The sequence below is a fragment of the Lissotriton vulgaris genome, chromosome 10 (genome assembly GCF_964263255.1).
Source record: "Lissotriton vulgaris chromosome 10, aLisVul1.2, whole genome shotgun sequence".
NCBI lineage: Eukaryota > Metazoa > Chordata > Amphibia > Caudata > Salamandridae > Lissotriton > Lissotriton vulgaris.
Genome location: NC_141698.1, coordinates 579,776,935 through 579,802,516, shown reverse-complemented (window position 1 = coordinate 579,802,516; position 25,582 = coordinate 579,776,935). Strand labels below are relative to the sequence as shown.

At 50.3% G+C, this 25,582-nt stretch overlaps 1 protein-coding gene across 1 annotated transcript in view; it reads left to right on the top strand.

The window, feature by feature from the left end:
• Nucleotides 1-25,582, top strand: part of LOC147688550 (sorting nexin-29-like) — a 778,635-nt gene that overhangs the window by 678,203 nt on the left and 74,850 nt on the right. The window lies entirely within an intron of this gene.

The window sequence follows — 25,582 nt, the reverse complement described above, 5'->3', positions numbered from 1 at the left end:
GTAAAACAGATAACCACTCTAGCCGATTAAATTTAGCAAAAGCTTTTCATACCACAGCCTGCAATGAGGATATAAATATCTCATCCCTAACCCATGATTCCTGCGTTTCTGTTTCTCTGAAGCAGAGTTTTCAATTGGAGCTGAATTCTGCTCTATATATAGCTATGTGCCCTTTCTTTGCTTTACTTGTTTGCTTTATTTTGGGATGTTTTATGGTGGGGTACTTCTTCAGACCTCGTTTTTTTATATCTTGAAATCAATTTTATTTTCTTACTCTTTTTAGGTTGAGCTTAAACACCGCTTGCGTTGTTAGGCGATCTGTTGTATGTGCTTTGTGGGGTCTGATGCCTCCTTTGCTTAAGATTGGCTCATGTCAGTGTCACTAAAAAATGGTAGCCTGCAAATGGCTAACATTTGCTGTGTGTCCCACCTTTTCTCTGAAATTACCTCCCATGGGGTATTGGCTTAGGAATGAGCAGCCAAGTGCATGCTGCAGCAGTGCATGTGAAGCTGGCCTTCACGCCCCTTGTTTATTGTTACGGAGTTAACCTCCAGGTTGAGCTGAATGGATTGGCTGCCAGTGAGTCACTCACAAAAAGATATGGTACAGCCTACTTTGGAGTCTCATCTGACGACCTAGAAAAGGGGCTCCCTATCCAAGGTGCTATGGTAGAGCGGTTTCAGAACTGTGCAAGCTAGGTGTGCATAGGCGAACATGACTGCAAATAGGCAACAGTATGTACGAAAAAATAGAACATTATTTAGCAAACAGAATTTAAGGAATTTATACACACTAACAGTCTTTAGTAAGTGGCAGGTGTCTATTTTGAAAACGTGGAACCTTTTTCTAAATGCATAAACATCGTATTTTGTTATATACGTGAATATGACTATTTCATTGAAGTTGTTTTCTTTATATTTAAATTGATCTGTAATTTATTAAAATGTTTCTATCATCAGGTCTATCATGCTGGCTTTACGAGGGGCTCACGGGGGGTGGCCATACTGATTCATCGTAGGGTGGCTTATGTCCACGAGAAGCAATGGATTGACCCCCAGGGCAGATTTGTCTTCGTTAAGGGCCTACTGGGTTCCGAGCCGGTGGTTTTTGGAAGTGTTTACGCCCCTCCCCCCCTGCAATGGGCACTGTCTGAGCGGCTGTTTGCGTTGTGGGACGAGATCCCTGAGGTCCTGACTGTGGTGGGGGGTGATTGGAATGAGGTCATGGATGTGGGCCTGGACCGCCAGCGGCGAGCGCATGTGGTGTCTGACCCCCCCCCCCGCGGCTGCCCCCACCCGGTTGAGTGCGACGGTGCGCAGTCTGGGCTGGATAGATGTGTGGCGGCATTTTCACCCTGCGGTACAGGCCTTCACGTATGTATCGGCGGTGCATGGGTCTTTCTCGAGGCTCGACTACTTGTTTGTACCGGGGGCCTGCCTGAGTCGTGTTCGGGACGCCACGATACTCCCCAGGGGCCTTTCAGATCATTCCCCCGTCCTGGCCACTCTGACCCTCCCCGCTAAACGACAACCTTTTCGCTGGCGTATGTCCGCCTGGCAGCTACAGCGGCCGGACTATGTGGCGCACCTTCGGGAGGCGATCGACCACTTCTGGCGCGAGAACCTGGTGGGGGGCGCCGACGCTGTTGTGGTGTGGGAGGCACTGAAGCCCACGATCCGGGGCATTGACATAGCTTGGTGTGCGGCCGCTCGGCGGGAGCACCGGGAGGCCATTGTGGCAGCCGCGGCCCGTGTGGAGGAGTTAGAGCAGCGTAGTCGACTTGGGGGTGAGGAGGGCGTGGTGCGCCGGCTTCTGCAGGCCCAGCAGACTTACTCCTCTGTCCTTTATGAGGAGGCCCGACTAGCGTGGCTCGCCACGCGTAGTAGGGTGTATCAGTGGGGCGATAAGTCCTGCACCATGCTGCATAGACTATGCCAGGCGACCTTCCAGCCCCTGGAGCTACCCGGCCTCACGGCAGAGGATGGCTCAGTCATGACCGATCCGGACCAACTGGCGGCCAGCTTTGCCCGCTACTACGAGACGCAATACGCTCCCCGAGACCCACTGGGGGAGAGCGAGATTGCCTTGTACCTAGATGACTTACTCCCGCAGGCCGTCCCGGAGGAGACTAGAACGGCCTTAGAGGTCCCGCTTACGTCTGAGGAGCTGGGGGAAGCCCTTGGCCAACTGAATACTGGGAAAGCGCCCGGCCCTAGTGGCTATCCTGCCGAATTTTATAAAAAGTTCCACGTCCAGCTGGGACCCCACTTCCGCAATGCGCTGGAGGCAGCGCGGTCTGGAGGCGAACTACCTCCTGATTGGCGTCACGCTGAGATAGTGGTCTTTTTGAAGCCTGGTAGGGCGCCTCACCGTCATGATTCTTACAGGCCTATCTCCCTCCTCAACATTGAGGCCAAGATCTTGGCGAAAGCCCTGGCGAACCGCCTTCTGCCCCACATAGCCGACCTGGTCCACCCCGACCAGGCCGGGTTCATGCCGCACAGGGCCACCCGACATAATATCCGGCGGGCGCAGGCAGCGGTCGACGCCATGAGCGCTGGGGATGAACAGGCCGCACTTCTCCTGGCGGACATGGACCGAGCCTTTGACTCGGTGAGCTGGGCGTATCTCTTCACCTTGTTGGCCCGCCTAAACCTCGGGCCAGTCTTTCTGTCCTATGTCCGTCTCCTTTATACCAACGTTACGGCGTCGGTCCGAGTGGCAGGCGCGGTCTCAGGTCGCTTCCCAATCGGCCGCGGTACCCGCCAGGGTTGCCCGTTGTCCCCATACCTATTTGCCCTGGCCATGGAGCCCCTCGCGTCGCGGGTGCGACTAGACGCCCAGTTGCGAGGATTTGTCTGGAGTGATACCCTTACGGATAGAATTGCACTCTACGCGGACGATGTCCTCCTGTTCCTTACGGACCTGCGGCGCTCTGGCCCTCGAATCCTGGAGATCATGCGGGGGTTTGGCGAAGTCTCTGGGCTTACCCTTAACCCTTCTAAGTCGACCCTATGGGTTTTACGTGGTGGAGTGGTTGCCGATGGTTGGGCGGCAGACCTGCGCGTAGCGACGGATGGCCTGAAATACTTAGGTGTTTTCCTCTCGACTTCGCGGGCCGCGGCCTGGTCACGTAGTGTCCTGCCGGTGTGGGAACGGGTCCAGACGGATGTTAAAACATGGTCCAGGATGCCACTTACGATCTTTGGGAGGTCGGCCATCTTTAAGATGGTGGCACTGCCGAGGCTGTTGTACCAACTCCAACATTTCCCACACCCTATTGGCATGGAGTGGTTCCGCCAGGTGAACTCTGTGCTGGGCCGCTTCCTGTGGGAGGGTGGAGCAGCCAGGGTGGCCCTGAAGACATGTTTCTTATCCACCTACTGCGGTGGCTTAGCCACGTCCGATCTCCTCTCCTACTACCAAGCATCGCATCTACTTGTTCTTAACGACTGGTGGTACGGGGACAGGAGTGATCCGGCATATGCTCTGGAAAGGCATCTTATGGGTGAACGTACGCTCCACACCATTCTCTACTCGGCGCGTATACGCCGTGGGTTGCCCTCGGTAACGAGGGTGGTCTTTGCAGTGTGGCGGCAGTCTTTGCGTCGCATGGGATGGTGGGGCAAATTGACGGCGGAAACGCCGCTGTGGCATAACGGTCTGCTCCCGGAACTGGCGGCCCTGGCTGGGTTCGAGGGTTGGGAGACTATCGGAATAACGCAACTGGGCCAAGTCATGTCCGGCGCGACTCTCAAATCCTTTGCGGACCTCCAAGTGGACTTTCAGATGCCTCAGACCCAGTTCTTCCGTTACTTGCAGCTGCGTCATGCCCTCGCCCCAAGCATAGCCGGCCTCGACTCCCTCCCGGAGTTCAGTCCGATTGAGGCGAAAGTCTTTATGGGAGACTTGGGAGACAAGAAGGTCTCTAGGATCTATCAGACCCTTGTTATTCACTGCTCGTCTACTCTCAGCTCCCTCCGGGAAACTTGGGAGGTGGACGTGGGCACCTTGGATGAGGACGACTGGAGAGAGGCTCTGGAGTCCCCGCGTGGCGCCGCTATCGCGGTTCGGCTCCGCCTCATACAATTCAAGTATCTGCACCGTGCCTATTACACGCGTGAACGACTGTGGAAGGCTGGTTTGATTGCGTCGTCGGAGTGCCTGCGGTGTGGAGAAGTGCCTGGCACCTTGTTGCATACAGTATGGTCATGTGGTCGCGTGGCTGGCTTCTGGAGGGGTGTATGGAATTGCCTGGCTGAAGTCCTGGGCTGGGACCTTCCCCGTACCCACCGGCTAGGCCTGCTACATATCATGGAAGGGGTTGGGGGCAACATTTATAAGCGTCATCTGCTGCTTCTGGGCCTGGTGGTTGCTAAGCGAGACTTGGCTCGGGCCTGGAAATCTGTGAGGGCCCCCCCCCTGTCGGCATGGAAGGCGGGGCTGGACTACTTTATGGGTCTTGAGAAACCGATTTTTGAGGCGAGGGGCTGCCCGCGCAAGCACTTCAAGATCTGGAAGCGGTGGGCCGAATACCGTGGCTTATCCTTAGAGCCCCCGGCAGAACCGGAGGAGGACATATGATCGCAGCACTGTCTCTGGCCCCACTGGCGCAACCCGGGTTGCATCGTACCTGCTTCTCTTATGCAAACCATTTATGTGTTGCCTCTGTACATGTGTGGAAGGGGGGGTGGGATGGTGGGTGCGGGTGGGGGTATAGTTGGGGTTGGGTTGGGTGGTGGGGGGGCTTTTTAAAGCTGAGCTTCATTAATGCTTGATTAACAACTCTTGTGTATGCTATCAATACATTGATCTTGATGTGGTGATCTTGGTGTGGGAAGGTGCCACATACATGTCATTCTTTTGCTCAAATAAACTTGGTTGTGAAAAAAAAAAATGTTTCATCTGGGTCTGCTTTCGATCATTGACTCATAGGGGAGAGCAGTGACAGCCGAAAGGGTGTCACTCCGCTCTTTATGTCTACATCGCAGGCTCTACTCGAAGTATTGTCGGTTGGGGTGTGGCTGTGCTCGAGTGTTTAGTGTCTAGCGTCATACAAATACACGCAGACACGGATTGCAGGTCACAGCTCCTTTATTTCCCATGCTTCTTCCTCGTGGGCCAACGGCTAACTGCCCCTTTGGTCTCCCAGCTCCTCCCTTTCCGCCCGCCCTCGTCCCTCACTCGGGCCGGTCCTAGTGCCTGACCAGTTAGGTCACTGGGCACTTTGCATCAACATCATTACACCTCCCCCCTCTGTGAATAAAAGAAAACAAAATAATATACACCACGGCAAAACAGGAAATTGTCTTTCTTTAGAATTCTTCGATGAAGCGATACGGTTGGGACTGTCGGGCTCATTCTCAGTGGCAGTCTCCATCAATGCCTGACTGTCAGTTGGCAGTGTCTCAGGATCTCTCTGTTCCAGTTTCGTTTCGGTTTCACGTTGCGGGTGAGTCTTCTTCCGTCAGCCTCTGCAGTGATTATGGTTCCGTTTTGTTGAAACGCTAGACTGCATCACACTATTACATCTCCCCCTTGTTAGCAAAATAAACTTAGCGTCCAACATGTTTAATAGTTCCTCAGTCAGCCACACTGGTCTGCAGGCCGCCTATTTAAGCTACGGAGATTCATCTCCATTTCTTTGGTATGGCTTTCTGTTGCTTTGACGAGAACATCTTTTGTTACAGGAGTGCATATCTGCAATTGCGAGACGTCTTGTGTGGTCTTTTTGAGGTCAGGTTTGTGGCGGTTTCCAATCAGCTTCTGGGTGATCCACCCATCTTCAGTTTCTGAGGTGACTGTGAAAAGCTCAGCTTGATGTCGGCAGTCAGTCTTCCTATGGGGCTCTTGTTTGATTGACGCTCGATTTCCGTCATGAGGGGATGTTGTTCGGGTTCTTTTCCGAGCACCCGCATATGACTTTACTTCCTTTTGTCTTGTCTGGTCGAGGGCAACACTGCCCTCCTGTTCAAGGTCATGTATACCAGACGATGAGGCGCTGTCTGAAAAGACCATCTTTGTTTGGTTCGGGGACTCAATCGCTGCCTCTGTTTGCCTCACCCACTCCCACTCATGTTTGGGACTGGTGAACTCTTTGACTGTCTGGGCCTGTGCATGTTTCTCTCTCATCTGATGATAATCTGTCTCTGTTAACACGTCTGGTTTTCCTTGCAGAGTGACTGGATGGTCCTTTCCCATCGGTGGGTAATGTCCACTATCTCTATTTTCTTTCTGTAGGCCCTTTGGGTCAGCCTCACTGACCCTATCAGGGGTGAAGGTACATTGTTTGTATCTCGATGTACCTGCGATTGACATGACAGGTTGTCTTGTGGAGTGATGGAGTACTCAGGGACATTGGTGTGAGATACGTTACTCTTGACGTGACTAATGTCCTTTTGTTCTGAGGTGTGTTCAGGTGGTTGACGCCATGTCCGTCGTCGGGACCATGACTCGGTTGACTCGAGGGAGCGAACAGACGTGCTTTCTGAGTCAGAGGAGTCTTCTGTCGATGTCCTTTGATACCGTTCTCTTGAGTGTGACTTGAATAGATGATCTTTGAAACAGGTAGGCCGTGACGAGCTGCTCCTAGAGTCGGAGTTCTCTTTGGCATATTTCTCCGGGTACCTTTCTCGAAATGACTTCGGTGTCGTCTTACTGGAGAGGTTGTTTGACGACCACACATTTATTTCTTGTGTTTGGTCTCTTGGTATTTCATCTCTACCTCTCTCGTGGGATGATAATGGCCTCCTCTCAGTTTCTTCATTGTCTCGGATGTCGTGGATGCGTTTTTCTTCCTCTTCCCGGTGTCCGAGTGGGTCAGTCCGTCTTATCCGGTTTGCTTCTCCTTCCCGCTTGTTTTGTGCACTGACATCTGGGTTACGGGTGTGATCATGTACCGATTTCCAGTGCTGACGTAACTGGTCCAGTCTTCCATAATTTGCTTTTCTTGCACATTTGTTGGGCAGGCTGTCATCTGGTCCATTGCTGCGATCTGTCCCACTTGATGCTTCATCTGCTTCATAATCACTTGCACTACATGTTGAATTTGAGGTTGAATTAGTGACGCTGTCGTACTCCTGGATCATCCCGGTCTTTTGTGTTGTTGACTCACAGTACTTCATGTTACTTGGTCGTATCTCTGATCTGTCTTCACCCTCCCTGTTTCTGCTTTTGTTTATTTCTTGGGCTTTATTCACCGACCTTAGAGATGTCTCTTTCCTGGTATCTTGGTGTCTTGCACACAGGTGCGGTTCTTTTGATAGTTCTCTTGCTTTGACCCAGCTTCGGCCTTCTTTATTATTTCCTTTAGCGACCAATGCCCTCGAAGAATCTTGTGCTTTGTACTAGACCTTGAACAGCCTTCGATTACCCGGAGTCGAACTGCGTCCTCATTTGTAAATGTGTTGAAGTGGCAGCGTCGTACCAGACTTTGCAAACGGGTGATGACGTTTGGCAATGATTCTCCTAGTTCCTGCCGTGCTGTGTTGAAAGCGATGCGTTCATGATCCACGTCATCCTTTGCGTTGAAATGGGCGCGTAGCGTCTCTTGTAGTCTTTCATAGGTCTCTGTGTCTTTTTCAGAAAATGTTCTAGTTAAACGTCGGCCCTCATGACCCACCAGCTGGAGCAGCAATGTCAGACATTTTCTGTCTCTTCGCTCACCGGTGGCGTCAAGAAAGTCGTCCAGTGATTCCAGCCACCGGTTCCATTTAGGACCCAAACTCTGAATGTCAGTCTGTGTCACTGGGGGTGGCACTTCACTGTAGGGATTGGATCGTTGTGTTGCTTTTCCCACCGCCATGAAGATTTTGATCTGCTACGGTCACAGGACTGTTTCCTTTTATGTTGGTAAGATCCGGAGCTATCTCTGTATGACTCTGGACCATTTATTTTTTTACCTTCTTTATTTTACTTCTTCTCTTTGCGTAGCGTTAAAAGTTTACTTTGGTACTTGCCTTTGCTCGTGCTTGTTGTGTTCCAGACCTGCATGTGCTTGTGTTTGACGCATTTGAGATTTGCACTGTCTGGTGCTTGTTATGTTTCCTTATCGCTTGCTCGTCGTTATTTACCGTTGTCTTGCCAGTGCTTGTTTGTTGCTTTCGTTGCGCTTGACAGTGTTTGTTTATATTATTTGTTGCACTCGCCAGTGCTTGTTTGCTGCTTTAGTTGCGCTTGCCAGTGTTTGTTTATACTATTTGTTGCACTCGCCAGTGCTTGTTTGTTACTTCTGTTGCATTTGCCATTGCTTGTTTGTTACTTCTGCTGCATTTGCCAATGCTTATTTGTTACTCCTGTTGCATTTACCAATGCTTGTTTGTTACATCTATTGCATTTACCAATGCTGGTTTGTTACTTGCCAATGCGTGTTTGTTGCTTGTCAGTGTTTGTTTGCTGTTTCAGGCTCTTTGCCTGACTTCAAAATGGCCGCCGATTATCCCTCGCAGGGGATTAGTCAATATTGCCTGACTTCAAAATGGCCGCCAGGAATCTCGTTTTCAGCGGGATTTCAGTCGTTTCTGCTCGTTTCTTCGGCCGGAGCCACTCATTCACTCGGTGCTTCTACTCTTCAATCACCGCTTGTCGTTTTCAGCCGCGATCCACCGCCAGAGTCACTGCTGCAGGTGAGGTTAGTTTTCCTTGTCTTTTACCGCCGGAGTGGGCTCCCAGTTGGTCCTTTTTGGGTGATCTGCTCGAGCCTCGCACATGGGGAGAGCTTTGCTTCTTCTGCCGCCAGGTGGGCTCCGGTGGGCACCTTTCATGGCGCGCTCGAGCCTCCAGACGTGGGGGCGGGCTTTGCTTCTTCTGCCGCCGGGTGGGCTCCGGTGGGCACTTTTCACGGCGCGCTCGAGCCTCCAGACGTGGGGCGTGCTCCGGGCCGGATATTTACCGCCTGGTTGCCGCTGTAGCCGTCCACACGCTTGGGTCCAGTCCTTCGTCGCCAGATGTAGTGTCTAGCGTCATACAAATACACGCAGACACGGATTGCAGGTCACAGCTCCTTTATTTCCCATGCTTCTTCCTCATGGGCCAACGGCTAACTGCCCCTTTGGTCTCCCAGCTCCTCCCTTTCCGCCCGCCCTCGTCCCTCACTCCGGCCGGTCCTAGTGCCTGACCAGTTAGGTCACTGGGCACTTTGCATCAACATCATTACAGAGTGCTGGGCCAGGTATCTAGTTGTTGGGCAAAGGGTCGGAGACTGAGGGGAGAGGGCAGGAGTGAAAGCCTGGTGGAGTGGGGCACTCAACACTGGCAAGCTGTGTCGGTTTAGGAGGTTCCATCGGGCGAGAGCAAGCAGCTTTCGGGCAGACATGAACTACCTTGCGACCAGGGCTCGAGTCGGGGGTATAGGCAGGTGTTCAAAGTCCACCCACTCTTTTCACAGGATGGACGCCGTCCCTCTTGCCAAGAAGCTGGGCCCCACAAAAATATTCTGAACGTGTCCCGGTGTAATTTTCAGACACCGGGACATGTTCAGCATGTGACGTCATAAGGTCATTTGCATATCGCCAGTACCCCCACTTCTTTTTATAGTACTTGTTCCTTGCCTACGACCGAGAGAATGGAGCAGACAGAAGATTTTGAGGGCGGGTGACTGAGCCGCCGGCACAGCAACAGCCATGTTGGCTATCTCTGCAGCGGAGAAGGTGGATGGAGTCAAACAAAAATCTGTGCGCATGGTGCAGTACCAGAAGTGCCCACAAGGCTCACCACAGTTCCGCAGTCAGGGCAGTCTGGTGGAGCTCTCAACGCTGCTGCACCTCCGAGGTGAAGTGGTTCCACTCAGTATAATAGTATAGCAGTATGCCCTCTCTCCCACTCTGTAACGGGTAAACTTAGGGCTCTTGTGTGAGTAGTAGTTTTGTTCTCTTTGGTTCTTGTACCTATAGTTTACAGCCCCTCTCAGTATCGGCTCAGGCCCTTCATTTCCAAAATACATGAAAGGTCAGAAATATGATCTTATTAACAACAATCTGAGGATCAAGGAGATTAGTGACGTAACAACTAAGCGATGGGATGGACATCTCTCATTATAGTCTGAAAACCCTGCCGTCTATGTCGGTTTTTGAGCTTGAGTGAATGGAGATGTACAGGCTGAGAGAGAGTGTGTTCTAGTTTCGATTTGTAACCTTATATGTATGTGTGTAACTGCATCTGTAATATTTCATGTTGTTGTGGTCAACATAAGGATGTAGCATTTTCTCTTTGGCACCAGGTGTAGGTTTTATGTTGCATGAATACTTTGGCGCAAATATATATATATATATATATATATATATGTACATGATCCTATGCTGGGTGTCGCCGTGTTCACTTTTCTGCAGTCTTCCTCTTCTGTCCTTGTAGATGGAGACAGCCAGGCCATAACACTTTGTGCTCGAGATTACTATAGCATGTGGCTCTTGTACTGTACATTCCTAGTGGTACTTCTCAGTGCTTTAAATGGGCCGGTACTCACCGGTACTGAGTACCGGTACTTTTTATTTTTAACCTCCTGAGTACCGGCACTTTTTCCTTGCCAAGGAGCTTAACGGTACTCAGGCTCTGTTGTACTTGTGCTGCTAAGGATGAGGCTGTCTGAACGACACTCTCAGCCAAAGCGCCACTGTAGCCCTGTGCTGAGCTGCTGCTGAATCATTCAGCAGCAGCTCATTTACTTTTTGTTAGTGTGGCAGGTGTAGCAAGCTCAGTATCAAGCTATGAGTGACAGGGTCTGATCAGACCCTGCACTGTAAATCACAGGTGTGAAATTGTGCAGGCACTGAAAGTCCAGGCAACTAGCTGGGAGTCTGAAAGAAGAAAGCCGTGGGAGCAGGGCCGGACTGGGAACCACAACCGGCCCTGGCAAAGTGCTCGGCCGGCCCCCACTCCCCACTCTTGGGGCGTTGGAGGTGCCGCCGAGCTCTGCCGGGCCGGTTTTTGGCCAAATTTGGTACAGGGCCGATTTTGCAGCTATGCTGCAAAAACGGCCCTGTTACAAAAACGGGCAATCCCCCGCTGGGGGCCCGAGGGATTGCCCAGTGCCTGCTATGGCCTGTCCGGGCCTGCTTAGGAAGTAGGAATTGCAAACAGCGTTTTAAATTCTGTTGTGAGCCTTTTGTGCCAGTGAAAGTCTGCTTTTGTGTGTGAGAGTGGTGCGACAGAGAGAGCATCGGGACATTATGTGAAGGTATTTAAAGAAAATGTGAGGAATGTTTTGTGTGTGCGTATCTACTTGGTCTTGTGCCTATGTGTGAGCGCATGCTCATGGGCAAGAGAATGTATGAATGATGTACTTAATAAAGCAAATAAGAACCAAATCTGCAAATATAAAAAAAAAACCTGCAGAAACGAAAGTATAGCACATTGTAAATGTACAGGAATTTATATAGCGCAAATCACCAAGCGGTTTCTAAGCGCTTGCTTAGGGAACCCGTCCTGGTATTCCCTTGTGAGATAACCCCGGCAGGGTATCTGCAACGTGAAAGCCAGGCATCCCGCCGCGAGGGGCCGTTGTGGAGATTAAGCAAGCTATTGCCCAGAGTCGCAGAGTGTGAAACCGTGAATCGAGTAGGCACCGGAGCGAGAATTGTCGAGTCCATGGACATTTTAGCACTCAAGACCCCGCCGAGCCGGGAATTGAACCCTGGTCCCGGGCTGACCTCTGCTTCCAGGTCTGCCTCCTCTAACCAGTGAGCCACACTTCTCCACATTGGTTGGTCTTCATTACATTTTTTGTAAGGAGTTAACCACTTTATGTTCATACATTTTCAGAAGCCTGGGGCACAAACTAATCAATTTCATCTCCTCACGTGCTAGAGTAGGGCTCTCTCTCATAAAGCTTAGAGAAGCTTAGAGACCTGAAGGTGGTAACGCGCTCTACGAATGCGAATTACAATTACATTTATTCTGTGTTTTGGTGTGTGCTCAAACTGCTGTAATTAACATGTCCCTTAAAATGCAAAATGCAATGGGCGGCTTACACAGTTGAAAGGGGCATAGTAGGAGACAGGTTATTAATTGTCTACATATGCCATGCCTACATGTACAGAGGTAATTTGCACATGCAGGAAATTTGAGACTATTGATAAGTGTTATTGAAGGGTAAAATTATTACTTGACATATGGCAGTAGTGTCTTGATATAATCATGCCCCGCACTCAGCTCCGCACTTTGCCCCGCCCCCACTCTCAATTTGATGAGTACCTGCAATTATTTTTCCCCATTTAAAGCACTGGTACTTCTGAATGAAAGGCGTGTCTGCATGGAGGCCTAGTTTTGAGAAAATATTGAGTGTGAACGATCTCCTTACTTGACTTACTGAGTTGGTGCTGCTGGCGGTGTGTGAACAAGCACTTCTTTAAACCCCAAATACGGTTTTGTTCGTAGCGTGCATTTTAACAACGCTATCTAAAAATAGCACGAGAAATGACAGACCTTACTGTGCCTGTTTTTCATTCAAGCATGTTTCTAGCATAACGTTTTTCAAATCAACGAGGTAAAGCAGTACGTTTTACAAACAAACACTTCAACAACAACAAAATACCAACTCATAGCTCATGTGGTGACCACTTTTGTGATGTGGAGGTACTTCCAGCCGTATTTTTAAAATGTACTTTGTTTGGCTTATTTCTGATTATTGTGGACCAGCTGTTCTAAGGGATGGAGTCCTATCCCCACAGTAATTTTGTTCATCATGCTTGTGGAACACTTACTTGTCCTTCCAGTGTTATGTTTTATGTGGTGCCTGGACTCAAATTTCAATAAATTGAGAATCCTGCTTTTGTGCTCATGCTGGTAGGGCTTTGTGCAGATGTGTTGTCACTCTCATTCATGTTCATCCGATTGTACCTTGTGGTGGTGTTTCGTTGTGGCTGGCTCCATTGCTGCTTGCTGCATATGTACTCTTTTATGTTGTTGTGGTCAACAAAGGGATGTGGAATTTTCTCTCCGGCACCTGGTTGTAGGTTTTATATTACATGAATGCTGTTGGTGGAATATATCATCCTCTAGCTAATATTTCCAAGCCGTTGAATACTTTGGCTCACACCCGTTGCTGCAGCAATTTGTACTCAACAATTACTCTGTTTTCTTTGTTTTGAGTTATTTCATGCTTTTTTTGGTGTTGTCCTGTGCATTCTCGGTGCTTTCTTACAAGGCACTCATTGACTGTTTTGCTATATACCTTCCAGGTGTGAAATTTTGACTGGGTGTTCTATTCCTGCTATTATGCTCAGAAGCATAGGAAGTGGGCCAGTATTTCTATAGAGAAGTTGCCACCGGGACAGGATACAAAAAAAGTTTAACTTGCCCCTTCAAGGGTACTGTGGGTATCATCTATTAGGATAGAGTTGGCCAGGCTTGTTGTTAGTGAAGTGTGCTGGCTTGGTGATGCAATCTGCTAAGTCAATCTTTTTCTCAGCAAAGCATATGAGCTTGGGTGGAGCATCTCTTGATTCTCCTCATGCCCCTCTAGACTTTGTCCTTGTTGTGAGAGACTGTTTCACCTCGGCTGAAGGAGGTGGTCTGTTTATTGGATTTATACATTTTTTACACTTCAGTGCAAGTGATCAGGGCACCTGGAATAAACAGAAAAACTATGCAGAGCCCACATAATTATTTTTTTTGGACCCAAACCCCTCCAAACCTATTGACCGACCTGCAAATATGCATGTTTCATTTAGGCTCCACTCTGATTGTACACACATTGGTAGTTTATAGCAAGCAGTTGCAATGCAATAGCTCTCGCATTACTGAACATATGAGCTATTGCCGTTGCAAATAATAAAGCAACGCCAATAGCTCAAACTTTCTGTAATGCGAGACTTATTGCATTGCAAATTCTTGTTTCTAGATGGCCCTTGCCATGTAGGCTGATATCCTGGATGCCTGACAGTCCCTTGAAGTGTACATTGTGGTGCATAGGGCTGGGGCTCCACTAATTCTTCTGCAGCTGAGGGTTGTACACCAGTCCCAAATCCATTTTGGCTTTATGGTCTGTGACATGGATGGTAGGAGGTCTACCATGCTGGGAGCCTGCTTTTTCCTCGCCTCCGTTTTCATTCTCTTTTACATAAATTACCTCTTTCAATGAATCTGTGAAGATGAGAGAGTTGCAGTTCTAGTCACACTCTTTCAACAGTGTGTAGTGCCAAGGCTTCGCATTTTCTGTGACACAAATTGGGAGCTCTGACCTGCTGTGTAGGTTTAATTTTCCCACCCATTCCCTATTAGATTCTTTGTAGTATTCCTCCTTCAGGATTTGGGATGGGTGCAGCATCTGTGGAATCCCTCTGGCTTTGATCAGGGAATTGGGAGCATGGTGTACATGTGCATGTACTCCCCTTCTCAAGAGGTGGAGGAGGCGCTAACTGTAGGAAGTTGGCACTTTAAGTGATATGTCAGAAGTCTGATGTACTGTGTAAAGAGCCCATGGGTTCCCTTACTAGGAGCAACCTGTAGGAGTTAAGGTGAGTGGTGTGCAGCACAAGCAGTACACCACCAGCAGCACAAGAGCGACCAGGTTCAGGGTGCAAATCAGCGTTGGAAGCCCCAATGTTTTCAATGGGGATCGGTCACTGTAAAAAGTGGCTGCATATTCTGGCTAGGAAGGCAGTCAGGGTGAACCAACAGGGGAGTTCAATGCTTGCAATGCTCGGGGATGTAGGGTCACCAGGGGTCCTCGTCTCCACGGCCCGGAAGAGACGGATGCAGAGGTGTCTTTAGGCATCCAGTTTCTCTTACCGAAGCAGTCTAAGTTGAGGGGTCTGCGTGCAGAGACTGCAGGCGCCATTGGGGAGTGCCTGAGGGGGTGAGCCCACAATGGACTCGAGCTCTGGAGGGCGGGGAATCCTTGTTGGCACCAGTAGCCTATTCCTGCTTGGCCCGCGGTGGTGGGTGCACTGGTGGCTTCAGGTGTCAGGTTTTGGCCGTTCTGGAGGCCTCAGAGTCTTTTCCTTTGGAGTTCTTTGGAACAAGTTAGCTGTTCACAGGAAGTCCTGGTTTTTATTGAAGGCAGACCGTCCGCCCAGGTTTTACAGGCACTCAGCTGCAGGACTAATCATCTTTGGCGCAGGGTTGACAGAGAACTGCAGACCAGGCAGCAGGTCTGGGCCCAAGTCAGGTGCCCTATTCAGTCTTTTGCTTTTGGCAGCTCTTCATATCCTTCTTTTTCGTAGGTCGTCAGGATCTGCTTCTCTGGTGCCAGGGACTCTCCATAATACTGAATTTAGGGGCCTTAGGTGAGGTGAGGGTACTAGCCAATGAGCTACTGACTCTTGGAGTCACAACACCCCCTAAATGACCACTTCCTGTGTGAAGTGGGCAGAACCCTATCCCAGAATCACAAAGTATGTCATCACAAAGATGGCTACTTCTGAAAAATCGTGTCCATCTCACAGTAGCCCACTTTAGGGGCAGTACTAGCCTGGAGGTGGCACGTCTACCTGACTTGTTAATGTTTGTGCCGGTCCAGGTTCCAAGGGGGCTTTGGACAGGGGCCCACTTCCTCTCTTTTTAGGGGAGCCAGACTTGCATTTCAAAGGTGGCAGCTTCTTTGAAGCTCACTGGCCCAAGGAGGCAAATCAGCAGGTCATCATGTGGGAGGAGTTGTTTCACCCCTACCCAGACAGGCTTTTGATCAGGTTCTCCTAAGAGCAAAAGGCTTTCACCCAAGGAGTTCAGAACAGCGTCCGGGTGGCAGGCTAGCAGAAACTAGTCAGCAAGGTCACGAGAGGCTGGTAGGTTTTTAGGGGACATCTCTGAGGTGCCCTCTGAGTGCATGAATTGGTAAAGCCGACAATGGCAGCAAAAACCCAGTTTCCTGCACTAACTGTTTGTATCATCTTTTGGGGTTGGTGTTGAAGGTTTAACCCTAATTGGAAGCAAGAGGTCCCTCGATTTTTATCAGGTTTTAATATTCTTTGAAGTGTGTGAGTTGCTACTACACGTACTCTACTGGAGACGTTGTCTAAGTAATTGGCATCTTTAGGCTATGCAACAAGCTGGATTGCTATGGCATTCAGTACACGGGTGCTTGGTCCTGCAATGAAGGCTGGATGCCTCTCCCAAGATGATTAATAATCCTTGGATTGCTGTCTACAGATGAGTCTTTTTCGTTCTATTTATTATCAAAACAACTGTTGTTTATTCTGCACTCTGTGATAGTTAAAAGCTCAGTATTCTTTTCAGAAGTCAAAGTATACATTGAATAGTTGTTTGCTTACAATTCTGAGAGCTACAAAAGACATGCATTTGTCTTAAGCTTAAGCTCCAGTACAAGAGGCCCCTGAGGTCTATTCTCTAAGGTGTTTGACTGTTGATCAGGGAGTTGAGGGCTTGAGTACCTTTGTTGTCCAGAATAATGTTGCTAAATATAATTACACGACATACCTATGATGACAGTACTTGTTAAACTGCATGATCTCCTGGTTTGAAACTTTGTTGTTCTACCAGCTGTGATGTAGTTTGCAGCAAATAAAGGACTAAGTGTGTTCTGGTTTTCTCCGAGGCGTGTTTTTTCTATACTGCTTTGTGTTTTCTCTGTCGTGCTTTGGAATTGGTGGTGTAGCTCATTTGCTTGAGCACCTGTTGCCAAGGTGTTTTTTGGCATTCGTTTGGAAAATAATGGAAATGTGAGTAAATTGTACTGCAGTAATAACTACATTTTGTGTTAACTGAACTGCGCCTATAATAAGGGATTGTGAGAGGACATATTAACGTTTGAGGATGTGAACCATACATGGTCTGTGTTCAAACTATCAATAATGGTCTCTAAAAGACACAACCTCAACTCCACCTGGGGCCGTATTACATAAAGTGCCCATGTGGCCCAGCGGGCATTTTCACCCACTTTGCGTGCCCCCTGGGCACTTTGGAATTACAGAAGGGGCCGCAGACGCCCATGTGGCCCCTTCTGTAATACCAATAGCGCTGGCGCCCATAAAGCACCAGCGCTATCTTCAAGGGGGCATTCCCTCATTTGCATGGGGGCTTGACCTATGCAAATGAAGGAATTGCTTTGCCTCTGCGTCCGTGCCCTATTACCGACGCGGGCGTAGCGACAAAGAAGCCGTCAGAAGGTTCACTGAGAGTGCACCCTTTGCAGGGTGTAAAGGGGGATCTATGGACCCCCAAACATCCCCTTGCAGGCAGGTGTAGTCACTGACTGCAACCGTCTGCAAGGTGATCTCTTTTCCCCTTTAAAAGTCCAGTTGGTTTGCTGCCTGTACAGTGAAACACGGAACAGCTGTAAAGCAGCCGCTCTGTATTTCACATGAATGCTCTGCCCCCAGCGCAGCACAAGTTTGTGACTACCCTGGGGCACCGTATTCCTCATAATGCGGTGCACTTTCTTCATTGCGCAATGAAGGAAAATGTGTTGCATGTGTAATGCCGCCCCTGGACACTTTACCTCTGTTTTGTAGGCTATAGGTAGCACATTTAAGCTTAAGGGGGAAACTGAAATACAAAATTAACTAGGAACCAAGCAGTGATAAAAAATAATATTTTCGTACAGTTTACAGTCGGTCACCGAGTACCACAGTAAATTGTGCGTTGATTTACACAGTAGACTAAATTAAACTGATAACAATTAAACATCTCGTTTACTAAAACTGATAACAATTAAACATCTCGTTTACCAAAACAAAAATATATATCACACATTTGACACCAAACGTAGAAAGCAGCCTTATGACATGTTTCAGTAGTACCTTATTTGTTTTAATGTAGTGTGATATTTCTCTCAGCTTCAAAATACTTTTCATGCTCATCGCAAACTTGATGTTACTGCTCAGTTTTATCTATGAAGATCAATGTGTTCCAATTGGACATTTCTTAATAACCACACATATGTGGAAAAGGAAAAAATGCATATTTATGGTTTCGAATAAAAAGAGAGAAAACAACAAATGACACTGGGGAAGGGGGAGATATATACTATTTTCTGCAGCCATTAAAGATGAATGCTGATTCCAAGAATTCTCCAAGTAGCAGGAGTGCTGACAAGAGTCACAAAGACCCAATTAAATGTTTGACTGGCAGAATTATTTTATGTGTCACAATAAATAAAGTGTTATTTTCTAGGAAGCTCTGTCTCACAAGATCAGCACACCTCCTCTGCACTCCTTTGTACACTTCAGCATAAATGCTGTTTATCACTACCATTAATACTAGGGGTTGGTGATAAATTCTACTACGCGGGCAGAGTTTGCAAAGTTTTCCCACTTCGTGTTACACGTGTACCACAGAGTTCTGTCAAAACTCCACCAACCGTCACCTGGTGGAGTTTTGCAGCTCGCCATCAGCGAGAATTGGTGTCCTCTATTGTGATTTTCAGGCACTAGGATGCCACCCAGTGAGATTTTCTTATTGCGAGCATTCGTGAATGTTTGCAGTGAGAAAGCTGCAGCTCGAGTAGAAAATCGACTTGGTGCACCAGAAGGTGCTGGTTCTTTACTGTTGCTCATGTGGTGCCATTCTCTCCGATTTTGCATCGCGGAAAACACTCTGGGTCCTGAAAAACAGTGCGACATGCTGATTCTGCCCACTTGTGGAGCTCCACAGAGTTTTTATGTAACTTCGAAGAATGCCATGGTGTGAAACTCCACGAGTTATTCCCCCTTCTTGTGCTTCAAATGCTAGCATTACCTTCACACAATGTCTATCATGACAGTCCTCCCTCGCAACAGTGTGTAGCCATGTTATGCACTGAAAGCAGCAGTAGCTTGGCATACCTCTAATTCGATATGATATCCAAAATTTTACAACTGACAAACATTAATGTATTTATTTGGCTCTCAGCACTAGATCGCTCATTGCTCGGTTTGGTATATTCTGGCACAATAGTGTCCTGGTTGTATTATCTGAATTTCTTGGGGTCAGTTTTTTGCATATCAGTAGACCACTTACCTATCACATAATGTGATGCATAACATGCAGACACTGGCACAGCCATGGTTTGCTTGTCTGGTATTTAATTGTGAATCACCAAACACTGACCCTATAATAGCGGTTTTCTTTAGTAGTTAAGTGTATGGTTTTAAAAGTGTGTTTCTTTTCTTTCTATTCCAGAAGGCCACACAACTTTATAGTTTGATTAGGTTTGGCTGTTTGCTGGACATTTTTGACATCTTATAAATAAGCCACTGAGACATTGGCCTGTAGGCCAGTCCTCTTCTGCAATTACCTTGCTCCAGTCAGCCATTCCTATTCCGCCATTGCTTTGAGACAATCTATAAAATCTTTATCTGAAAGAGACCATTAGTTATAGATTCCTTACCTTAGAAATACCACCAGGCATCAGACTGGAACCAGAGAATTTTTCTGTAGGGGTACCCCTGCGCGTTGGTAGGTGGCGCCGGTCGACTCCGCGTCCCTCGTCGTGATCGCTAGGATGACATTGCGATGTCTACTTAGACACCGCCCCTGTGCACGGACATCAGTTCTTTCTTTTTCCTCGCCAGCCTGCGCAGAGTTTGATCCTCAGACATTTTTTGACTAAACTTTTTTCGACTTTTGTGAATGTCTTTTTTGCGTCTATCGACTCCTGGTAACATGAGGGATGTCCCATCGTCGGACCGGCTTCAAGCATTGTGACTCCTGTCACAAGCTGATGTCAGTCACAGATCCGCACTGCGGGTGCCTCTGCATCATTCGAGGTCCTGGTCGAGGGGAAGGTCTCAGGACCTGTCGCGAAGCCACCACCGCTCGTCATCAAAGTTTTCACACTCCTCGGGTAAGTCAAAGCACAAGAAGAAGGCGAAGAAGCATTGTCGCTCTTCACCTGCTCCCCATCCGTTAGCTGACGTGACACAGGACCCGGAGCGTGTTTTTAGAGCCTGCTCCTGGACGGCTCCGCGCTTCCCTCCCTTTTCTGGAGCCGGAGCGTCCCCTGCCCAGCTTCGAGCTTTCTACGAAGTGCTTCACAGCATATTTGCGGTACAAAAGGGGGTGGGGATGGACGAAGCATCTGAATCAATCAAACACTCACACCCAGTCAAAAGATCTGCCAGAAACCGGTCCTCGGAAGCTTGTTTCCGGTCCAGGGAAGACATGGCTTGGCAATTCGGGCTGGACTGTTCCCATGAGGCACAGGGTCAGACTGATTTGCATATAGCCATGTCTGAACTGGGGTGGCAGAGTGGGCTTAAGAACGGTGATGGATTAAACCCAGATCTTTTGACTTGGCGTGAGTGTTTGATTGATTCAGATGCCCCGTCCATCACTACCCCCTTTTGTATCACAGCATATTTGGGCAGCCCGACTCTGCAGGCACCCCTTTGGGCCCCACAGACTCGGCCAGGGGCCCTGGGCCATTGATTCCGGTGGCTCCAGCCCCTGTGCCCAAGGGACCCTGAGGATTCAGGCCTGGATCCCGATCGGTGCCGGTCGACCTCACAGTACCTTACCCGGGCCGTTTCCAGTGACGACACCCCCAACAGCGGTTGTGCCCCCAACCGGCATCGACCCCAGCCTCACCCCTAACACGGTTAGGGGTGAGGCTGACACTGTGCCGGACCGACGTCGCCTGATGTCTGTACCGACGCCGGAGGGTACTTTTGTACCGCTGTTCATCCCTGATGTTCCGTATCACCCCAAGTTGCAGCTAGAGGAGGGAGAGTAGGACTGGGATGGGTCTGTTGACCCTTTAGCTGAGCAGCTGGAAGAGCCAGACTGGCGAGAGGAGTTGGGTGATGCCAGTGGTTTGGATACCTCCCCATACATTGGCAGTTAGGACTAACCTCCTGACCAAGGTGCAGCTGCCTCTTCGGATCCCCTGCTGCCTTTTAATGAAGTCCTCACCAGTGTCCTTCTGGGCACTTAGTCCAAGCCCAAAACAGATGCTCCTGTGGACAGGATGATTGCCCAACGTCACCGTCCGGCCATAGATGACTCACTTTTCCTCTCCCAACACCCGACCCGAGAGCTTGGTGGTCCAAGCCTCGTCTCCTAAGGGCGCATTCCCTACTGCTCCCCCAGATAGGGAATCCAAGAAGCTGGATCACCTTGAGAATAACATGTTTTCTTCTGCCAGCTTATCTCTGCGGTCGGTGAACACTGCATGCCTCCTGGGTCGTTATACCCATATGGTGTGAGATACGGTTGCACAAGTGTGGGCACAGTGCCCGTAGGAGATTTCTGTGAGAATGACCCTGAGGCTGCTGGGCCTCATGACCTCCTGCATCCTGCTGGTGGATCATGCCAGATGGCATATGCGGGCTCTGCAGTGGGACCTGAAGTTCCAGTGGGCGCAGCATCATGGGAATCTTTCCGATGTCGTCCAGATCTCGGAGGGGACATGACATCAATTGCTGTGGTGGCTCACTAACCAGGATTGGGTCAACAGCAGATCCCTCTCCATTCCCCAACCAGAGTTCACAGTGGTGACAGATGTGTCACTTCTGAGATGGGGTGGCCACATGGGAGAAGTGGAGATCAGGGGTCTCTGGTCTCCGGCGGAGTCTGGTCTCCACATCAAGCTTTTGGAGCTTCAGGCGAACCGTGTTGCACTGAAGGCATTCCTTCCTTTTGTCAAAGGAAGAGTAGTGCAGGTGTTCATGGACAACACCACCATCATGTGGTACTGCAATAAATAGGGCGGCGTGGGGTTGTGGACCCTATGTCAAGAGGCTCGCCTTCTTTGGACCATGGCTGGAACATCAGGGCATATCCCTGGTTGTTCAACACCTAGCAGGTTCACTGAACGCCAGGGCGGACAAACTCAGCCGCGGTTGCATGATGGATCACAAATGGTGTCATAACTCGGAGGTGGTGCAAGGTCTCTTTTTGCAGTGTGGAGAGCCTTAGGTTAGAGCAATTTACCACCGAAGAGAATGCACAATGTCAGCAATTCTGCGCGATGAAATTTCCTAGGCGGCACTCGCAAGGCAAGGCTTTTCGTCACAAGTGGAGTTGTGGTCTTCTATACGCCGTTCCACCTATACCACTTCTGCCCAGAGTACTGAAGAAGATTAAGCACGACCGAGCCCAAATCATTCTGTGGCTCCGGATTGGGCACGAAGAGTCTGGTATCCAGAGCTGTTACACATGGCCATCAATCCTCTGATCAGACTTCCTCTTAGGGAGGATCTTCTGTCGCAGCAGCAAGGTACGATCCTCCACCCGATCCTGTCCAGCCTCCACCTCCTTGCGTGGAGATTGAGCGACGACAGTTGTCAGCCTTCGCCCTTCCTCCCGAAGTCTGTGATGTTATTCTGGCAGCCAGGCGTCCCTCCACTAAGACGGTATACGCCTGCAGATGGAACAGATTTGTGACATAGTGCACAGCAAAGGCTGTAGATCCCCTTTCTGTCCCTCTTTCTGAGGTTCTTTTGTTTCTCCTTTCTTTGGCCCAGCACGGCTCTGCTCTGGGTACTCTTAGGGCTGTCTCTCAGCCATTTTAGCCTTTCCTACGCTTCCTTATCATCCCTCTCTTTTCAAGTCCCCTGTTGTAAATTGCTTTCTTTGGGCATTGCTCATCTTTTTCCTCCTGTTCCCTTCGTAATTCCTCAGTGAGACTTGAACTTGGTTCTTACTTATCTTATGTGCACTCCCTGTGAGCCACTAGATCACTGTCCTCTCAGACTTCTCACTTTAAATACTATGCTTCTGGTTGCCATCACCTCTGCTCGCAGGGTGAGTGAGCATCTGAAAGAAACAGGTTAGTATTAGATTCCTTACCTTAGAATATCCCCAGGCGTCAGACTGGATCCGGAAATGTTTGCATAGCAGTACCCTTGCGCGTCGGTAGGCGTCATCTGTGGCTCCGCATCCGTCATGGGCGCCGTGATGACGTCGTCGGAGTACTTAGACGCTGCCTCCGCGCGCTGACGTAATTTCTTCATTTTTCGGCGCCAGCATCGCAGATCCGGAAAAAGTGGTACCTTAGTCACTTTTTGACTAAACTTTTTTGTGATCTCTTTAGATCCTTTTTCGAGTCTTCGACTCCGGCCGGTGCCGGTAGGGAAAATAGAAGATGGGAGCACACTGCTAGCCACTCCGCCTTATCACCCCTCTGCATTATGGTCAATGCAGTGCAAGTATTTCAAAAAACAAGTTCAAAGTTCAAAAGTGTTTCACCACAATCACTGCAAGTAAGTACTTGAAGTGTAGTTATCTCTAGACACAAGACATGGCTCGTGTTTCGGGATTGTTTCCCTCATCAGTAGAGACAGTTCTGGGGTAGCAGAGCAGGCCGCCAAACATCCGTCAAAGGCCTCGTTGCCCCTCCAGCGCGCAGGTGCGTCTCCAAAAGCTCGTCAGCTTGGATGGCTCATGGGAGCCACTGTAGTAGAAATAGAAGATGGGAGCACACTGCTAGCCACTCTGCCATATCGCCCCTCTGCATTATGGTCAGTGCAGTGCAAGTATTTCAAAAAACGAGTCCAAAGTTCAAAAGTGTTTCACCATTACGGTAAAAGTAAGTACTTGAAGTGTAGTTATCTCTAGACACGAGACATGGCTCGTGTTTCGGGATTGTTTCCCTCTTCAGTAGAGACAGTTCTGGGGTAGCAGAGCAGGCCGCCAAACATCTGTCAAAGGCCTCGATGCCCCTCCTGCGCGCAGGTGCGTCTCCAAAAGCTCGTCAGCTTGGATGGCCGTGATGACGTCGTCAGAGTACTTAGACCCCGCCTCCGCGCGCTGACGTCAGTTCTTCTTTTTTCCGCGCCAGCAGCGCATATCCAGAAAAAGTGGTACCTTTTTGACTAAACTTTTTTGTGATCTCTTTTGATACTTTTTCGAGTCTTCGACTCCGAACGGTGCCGGTAGGGTGGCCAGGTTTCAAGCCCTGTGGGGACTGCGACCGACTGATGTCGGTCACCGACCCCCACCGCCGGTGCCTCCACCGTCTCTGCGTCGATCACGACGACAAGGCCTGCTCCGACTGCCGGGCCCTGACTTTGAAAGCTAGGCGGGAGCTGTACCGCAAGCGGCTCGAACTCCGGCAGTCGGCCCTGCGCCGCGAGAGGTCCCGGTCCGGACGGAGGTCGAGGGACAGGTCGCAGGGTCAGAGTCATCATAGCTCCAGGAGTCGCCATCACTCCTCAGGCTCTAAGTGGTCCGGTAAGCACAAGAAGTCGAAGAGACGTCATCGCTCTTCTGACTTCCCCCGAGGCTCGTGCGACGCGGCCGGGGTTCGGGTGACACCGCCCACACGGCTCCGTCGGAGTTGCGGGCATCGCGGCCTGCCCCATACCCTCCGGTCTCTGGGCAGCAAGCGACGCCGGAGGAGGTCGAGCCTTTCCTCATGGCCATGAGGTCCCTCACTCCTCCGGCGGGCTCCGCGGGGCCTCCGGGCCCAGCGGACCCGTCTGGGGGCCCTAGCGGGTCGGGTGCTTCGGCCCGACTCCGGCAGGTGCTTCGGCCCTGACGCCGCCGGCGCCTTCGGGATCGGCGCCGCAGGGCCCCACTGGATCCGCTTCTGGATCCGGATCGTCGCCGGTCGACCTGATGACCTCACCGGCGCCGGTCCCTCAGGTGTCAACTCCGGCACCGTCCTTGGGGGGCGCCGTCCCCGATGCCTCCCTCGACCCGGTTCCGGCGCCGGCGACCATGTCCTGATCTCGGAGGGCACTGCGAGACAGCTGCAGTGGTGGCACACGGACCGCGATTGGGTCAGCAGCAGATCCCTCTCCCTTCCCCAACCGGAGCACCTAGTTGTGACAGACACATCCCTCCAGGGCTGAGGAGGCCACATGGGAGAGGCGGAGCTCAGAAGCCTCTGGTCTCCGGCGGAGTCCCGGCTCCATATCAACCTTTTGAAGCTGCGGGCGATTCATCTTGCACTGAAGGCATTCCTCCCCTCCGTCCGGGGGAGTGTAGTGCAGGTGTTCACGGACAACACCACCGCCATGTGGTACTGCAACAAACAGGGCGGGATGGGGTCGCAGACCCTCTGCCAGGAGGCTCTGCGCCTCTGGCAGTGGCTGGAACATCAGGGCAGTTCTCTGAATGCCAGGACGGACGAACTCAGCCGCCGGTGCATGATGGATCATGAATGGCGTCTGAACTCGGACGTGGCGCAAAGTCTCTTTCTGCAGTGGGGAGAGCCTTGGTTAGATCTATTCGCCACCGAAGAGAATGCGCAATGTCATCAGTTCTGCACGTTGGATTTTCCAAGGCGGCACTCGCTCGGAGACGCTTTTCGTCGCGAGTGGAGTTGCGGTCTGTTGTACGCCTTTCCGCCTATACCACTTCTGCCTAGAGTGCTGAAGAAGATCAAACGCGACCGGGCCCAAGTCATCCTTGTGGCTCCGGACTGGGCACGAAGGTACTGGTATCCCGAGCTACTCAGTATGTCCGTCGATCCCCCGGTTCGTCTGCCTCTTCAGGAGGACCTTCTGTCGCAGCAGCAGGGGACGGTCCTCCACCTGAACCTGTCTGTCTCCACCTCCATGCTTGGAGATTGAGCGGCGACAGTTGAGGCCATTTGACTTGCCTCCTGAAGTCTGTAATATCATTCTGGTGGCCAGGCGGCCCTCCACAAAGTCGGTATACGCCTTCAGGTGGAACAGATTTGTGGCATGGTGCACAGCAAATGCTGTGGATCCTCTCTCTGCCTCTCTTTCTGAGGTTCTTCTCTTCCTTCTTTCTCTTGCC